Source organism: Anoplopoma fimbria, chromosome 17 (genome assembly GCF_027596085.1).
Source record: "Anoplopoma fimbria isolate UVic2021 breed Golden Eagle Sablefish chromosome 17, Afim_UVic_2022, whole genome shotgun sequence".
Lineage (NCBI taxonomy): Eukaryota > Metazoa > Chordata > Actinopteri > Perciformes > Anoplopomatidae > Anoplopoma > Anoplopoma fimbria.
In genome coordinates this window covers 26,413,732-26,420,564 of record NC_072465.1, presented here as the reverse complement: position 1 = coordinate 26,420,564, position 6,833 = coordinate 26,413,732, and positions in this window count along the sequence as shown.

Sequence of the window (6,833 nt, the reverse complement as noted above, 5' to 3'; positions counted from 1 at the left end):
TATAGAGTAGCTGACATCTGAGAACACCGGCCATAACATTTTTACTATTACAATGATATTATATAACTTTGTTGATGCTGGCACAGTGGGCATTATCTTTTTAAAGCTGCACTTATCAATAATTTTTATATCAACTATGGATCAGATTACTTGGTGTGATGTTTGTTGGTGGTAGTGGCAATCCACAGAGAATTATTACCCAATTTTTACAGTTTCCACTTCAGCTTTACGGAGTGTTTTACCTCAATGTTTTGGTTTTACAGTCCGCTAACTCCACTCTCATCGATCCCATCTCCAGAAGCAGCAGGAAGCTGTTCCTAGCAACAAAGCTGTGATAAATCCAGTGTCAGTGACAACGGCAGCGACTAGCTGCTGAGGACCAAACCAGGGCTTAAATGAGAGTAAATATCAGACCTGACAATAATCAGGGGATGCAACCATGAATCCAAAATGACTTTCGAGTTGCTCCAGGTCTGCTGGATGTGCTGTTTGCTTTCATGTTTGTCAGAGCAGCTGTATGAGGTGGTGTTTTCTGTAGAGTCGCCAGAAATCATACAGCGGTTGAGAGAAAGCCAAGTGGGCCAAATCCCAAACAGTAAGATATGGTATTTTTGCAAAAATACAATTCCAATTATCATAACTTTCCTTGTTAATTATGTAACATTACAGGCCCCAACCTGAACTGAATTAAAATTGCATTAGCAGGTTCTCGTTTAACTCCTCAACGGCAGACAGCTGGCAGAAAACCCACAGCAGAATTAGTGTAGAGCAATTCATACAGATACATAAGTAACGACATACAGGTCGTAAAAAAGAATAATTAACTAGCCCATTGGACGCAGCAGTATAACATTCTGGCGAAGCAGCCAAACGAGCACATAAAGTCCCACACCTGCAGAAGCAACAACATCGACTCCTATGTGGAGAAACAGCAGTATACAATTTCCTCCCATGTGCCACATTAACTGAAATATGCAACCCTGCTGGGATAAACAACGAGATGAGCGCGTCAATAATTTTTTAATGCACTGTTTATTGTTTTTATTTCGTCTGAAGAGGAGGGAGGCATTCAACTTTAACTTTACAGCCTGTGTAACAATACCTTGAAAAAAGCAATGTTGCCAGCGGAAACTGATGTGTTCACGGTGGGAAGTCACAATACCCACATGGGTTTGAGTCCTGTCCAGACTCCTATTATTCACAGTCCCTCCAAATTGCGTTCACGTTAACAGGGCCTATTATGTTCTTTAAAATAATATAATCATATTTAAAACGTAACATATTCCAATTTTATTTTAACAGCCTCTGTGCCAACTGATTTGATTCTGTCTGCTGTTGTCACTGTTGTGTGTGTGTGTTACAGTTTATTTTAGAAGTGGACATGAATATTTATGTTGCTAATGTTGGCTGTGTGTGCGTTTGGATGTATGTGTGGGTAGGCTAATCAAATGCTGTTAGTTTTATGTGGTAGGAAGATATCTTTGGCTTGAATTTGATCAAATATGGTTATTTATGCTGGAGGTAAGGCCATGCATCCTGTCACTGACGGAGGTTCAAGGAAAAAATTGTACTAAGATAAGATAAGATAAGATAAGATAAGATAATCCTTTATTAGTCCTTTATTACAGGATTTTTTTGTATTATAAATAAGCAAATAAGCAGTAAAAAACAGTAAAGAATCCACAATAACTAAAATATTATATATACAGACAGAATAACTATTATAACTATTATTGCACAGTGTATTTGTATTTCTAAGGTTTTTAGTCATGTGGTCTACTGGGAGCAGAGCTGGTTGTGCAGCCTGACTCTACTCTGCTCTGATTGGCTATTACTTGCTGCCTTGGTTGGTTGGATTGGGTTGGTTGAGGCATGAGGAGTGAGATTATCTAGAGAAGGGTAAAAAAAATATCAAGGTTAGTCAATCCGAGGCAGAGTAGGGCAGGTCACGCCTTTGCTATCGTATACAAATATATAAATGGAAACTGGTTAAGTCTGATGACATCATTCTGCCAAAGAATTAGCTTTATGCTACTATTTCTTGTAAGGAAAGTGTATTTTTGGAACAATGGCCATTTGTTTTCGGGATAACCGGAAGTCGGCTTAAGGTCAAAGGGGGCATTTTTCCTACTGGTGGGCTTTGGAATAATGAGCCGTCAGAACAATGGCATGGCACCCATTATCTTGGGAAATATGCCTCGGGTTGGTTTATAGTTGAATCAGCATCCACATCTGTCTGCTCTCTGTCTGACGGAGGAAGGTCAAGAAACAGCTACGTCTGAGAATGATACCTCATCTCTGAGCAGTAAACAGAGAAGGATGAGGTTGCTGCAGAAACGACAAGAGGTAAACAGGACCCACTGAATGTTTTATATTATAACCCTAACTCACATAATCAAGAGAGCATAAAAAGAGTTATTGACTGGTATTCATTGGGAATGAACCATATGTGTCTTAGCAGGCCTGTGATTGCACCAAGTGGACAAAAGAAATCCAGCGTTAAAGCTTTAATGAGTGTCTTGAGTGTTGCCATTTGCCTCCATTGTTGGTGCACAGTGTTAACCAATCCAAGGCCAGATGCCAAATGCATAAAATAAGGAAAAATCTGGCAAAAAGACAGTAATATGCAAAGATCTGTTTTATAAATCTCACTCGTTATGAAGCAGAGCTCACTTGCGACAGGCCATTTGTACATTTTCTAAAGGGAGGACCGAACTAAGTTTATTTCTTTTACCTACGACAAACAGCAATCCGCCCCATGAAAGACTCTGGTGGTCAGAGAAAAGGTCGCTATTACAAATCCGTCTGCTACTTCAGAACCATGGACAGAGCCAAGTATTTTTTCAATAGAGAACACTTAGGCTACTGATATTTCAGAGCCGTGGTCGGGACCATAGATCCTAACTGGCACAGACCTCTGTCAGATAATGGATCAATATTCAACTAAACAGGCCCCCTTGGCCCTGTTTTCTCTCTGGCATTAGAGGTTGGAGATGGAGCATAGCAGGTTACCAAGGGGCATGCATTTTGGTCATTTTGCTAGTAAGGGTGATGACATCCCCCTTCAAATCGCCTGCTGTACAGGAGCACTTTCCACTCCCACAGTTAGTCATACCAAACACTCTTAACTATCTGTTTTTTTATCGATATTTGTGCTCGGTCCACCAAATCATTAAAATCATTAATCAATGACAAATGACAAAGAAAGTGCAATTCCACTGACCGTGTTGCAAAGAAGGTGCCAGAGCAGCTGTAATTAAAACGTCAGTATCACTATTACATCAAATTTCTGCAAATCATCCTGTTAAAATCATTATTAATCGCGCTCATGTTGAAAACTGACTTTACAAAGTACTTCATTATTTGAAGACTAGATGATAGCTCAAATAATTGCTTCTTTGATGGACATTTTACAGAAAGCTACGCAGACTGCCAGAAATAATACCACTATCAGTGAAATTGGTAAAACAACATACAATGTTACCCGTTTCTCAACTCATATTCAATCCCTTTATCATAACACCCGCCGCTATCGCAGCTGAATCTGTGGGTAAGCCTGCTCTGAAGTATGTGTGTGGTGCACACATTCTTCCTTTATAAATACCAAATCATATGTGGGAAAAGGCATACGTGTGTTTATTGTGCGTAGATCCGTTATTTATACTCTGCATCTGGCCATCTGGCATTTCCCACAAGTTATAAGTTAGTCAGGGGGGACAGGCTTCATATCATTGTTGTTTTTAGTTAGTCAGACAAAGTCTGCTCATTTAAAAAAATATACAAATTATAATTTCAATTCAGCTACTTTATTGGGTGAAAGCCAAGGTCTTGCTTTTCCTCAACTGCTTATCCAGCATGTTTATTTTCATTCAGTCCAGCAATGGCCTGCCAGAGCTTCCTGTAATTGGTCCCAAAGTCAGAGCAATCCAAATAGATGTTATCACACTAGAGCCGAACCAAACCGTGGTTAAGCTTGATCCCAACTTAGAGCCCCTGAAAGGCCAAACAAACAAAAAAGTAGTTGGGAAATAGACTCTCATCTGAATGACAAGCAAACAGAAGCAATGTGTTCACCCGTATCATGGCAAACATCCTGAGTAGCACAAAGATGGACAGTGGAGAAGTGCATTATGCTTCATGATGATGTCACCATTGAAGTATATTGTAATTGAAACACAGTTGTGTTGAAAGGAAGAAACCATAAAGCTTTAAAACCACCGTTCAGTGGTTGATACTAAACTTGTATTTGAGCTTCAACGTGTCCACTTTCCATTAGCACCTGTCAGACTCCCTTTCAGTGATAAACTGATATTATATTGTGATTTATTTCCTTTTATGATTTGTTTTAAATCAGCATGTAAAGTGTATGTTGGCTCAGCCCACAATTCAAATCCACTGTACAACAACAGATTCTTGTAGCAGTTTTCTCTGCATGAGGCCTCTTTTCTTCAGCAGCAGAGCACATGTGGATCAGTTGTTGTAAGCCAATTTTTTTTTCTCCTTTAATACAGATGTGTGTTGAATTACTTGCACAATGTGCGTGTGCATTTCTCATTTAGACATGTAACAACTATCAGCATCATATTTGCAGACACAGACATTCTCCAAAAGAGAAGTGGTTTATGCTTGCTTGGAACCCCAAACAGGACATATATTTCATTTCAAACTTATTTACAACCATCACAGATGCTTGGCTTGATGTTGGTTCACTTATTTCCATAAACTGAAACTTCTTCAAAACGCTTATGAGTGAACTGGCAGCAGTCGATGCTGACTGAGGGTTGCAGCAGGAAGCTGCCAAACTCTCTTTCCCAAGAGCTTTGGATCAGAGCTGACACTTTAATTACTGTTTATGACTTAATTTTGAAGAGTTGCAGCCCATACAAACAAGATGAGTGTAGATCATTACCACCATCATTGCAGTAAAAATAATTGTGCTAATTTTACAGAATTATATCAGAACAAGGCATTAAAAACCTCACAGTCCGTGTGATAACGGTCAGTTTTACTATATTTAGGAGAACAATATGCTTAGCCATGCTGACAGTTCTGTGAGACTGGACGTAATATCCTCGATATCAAAGATGCCACATCACAAGCCCCACCAATGCAATGAAATGGTATAAACTTCCTTAATTTTATTAAAAATTCTCCTTATCCACTAACCTCATTTGGAAGTGTTGTGACCGTCTTGTGGATGGATAAAAGTAGATTGGGTTATACAGTACCAGTCAAAAGTTTTCACCTTCTCATTCAACTACTTTGAAGAATGTAAAATATAAAACATATTCTGGTTTGTTGAGCATTTGTTTGTTTACCACATAATTCCATATGTGTTCCTTCATAGTTTGGATGTCTTCAATATTAATCTACGATGTAGAAAAAATAAAAATAATAATAAAGAAAAACCATTGAATGAGAAGGTGTGTCCAAACTTTTGATAGGTACTGTATTTCCATAATTATTTATTTTCTTTTGCTACCCTTTTGCTAAATTTACAGGCCTGAAGCATTACAAAAAATACTTAGCTAGGGCATTCCAGATTGTTAGTAGCAACATCTGGCAAGAGTTTGTTGCTTCCATTATAAGAAAATCTAATCAGCTCTTGTTTTGAGTCTTAGTTAAATATGTTATCATGCTCTGGTTGGATGGTGGAAATGTAAATCATGTCAATGAACGTTTGGGAACATTTAATCATAATGTCAATGATATCAATGATGTTCTTCAGTCTGTTTACATTTCTCAGAGGAGGAAAGAGAGGAGGATTGTGTTGACTGGTATGAGCCAAGTAGGATTCATTTCAAATCATTTGTGGAAGAACAAATTGCACAATCAAGAATTCATCTGCAGGAAAATATTTCTAACATTTGACAAAATTTAAAAGGGATCAAATGCCTCTTCCTCAGTCTCCTCACTCAGTATTTCGATCCTGAGGTTTCACTCGTGGAGTTTATGCAAGTGGGTGCGGTGTCCAAAACACCGCTTCAGAAAGCTGTTATGAATCTGCTCAGCACTCGGCAGAAAACAAAGCAGCCTAATCCATCCAGAATGCACAGTATGGAATACTAAGCCCAAAGCCATGATACTCATGGGAACCTCAACACTGTTATACAAAGACAGAGAGACATGGCTGCCCCGATCATCATGCTGCTTCATCAGAATCGAAGCTTGAGAGATAGGAAACTTGGAGGTCAGTATCTACCTTGACCTACGACAGGTGTATACACAAGGTGAGATTCTTGTCTCAAAAGAAAACACAAACTACCCAAAAGGATCTGGAAGGTTGGCCTTATCTAACAAGGATACCACTGAATAAAATGTGTATGTCCATTGAACTCCTGATGGGAATTGATGTTCCTAAGACTATGGAACCTTGGGACATAATTAGCAGCCTAGGAATGGAACCATAAGCAGTAAAGACATTGTTTGGGCAGTTAAATGGTCCACTCTATTTTTGTGCAGCTGTGGAATCTGGACCTTCAAGGGGACAGGTGCATGAAACCTGAGAATTTTGCCCCATCAGGACTGTGGAGCAAGTGAGAAAGAGTACAGCACTAAGCTGTACAATATGAGCAAAGTCCAACAATTCCACTTTCTGGACTGATTGCTCATGTGTGCTGGGATATATGCACAATCAGACAAGATTCCATACTTTCATGGACAAGTTTCATTGATCCATGACCTATCTCAAGAGAAGCATTGGAGGCATGAGAGCTTCAAGGACAACCCGACAACCTGATGACGCATCACGTGGACTGCAAGTGGAATTCTTTTTGAAGTCATCCAGATGGCTGAAGGGTCCCGAGTATCTGGAGAGGGAGGAAACTGACTGA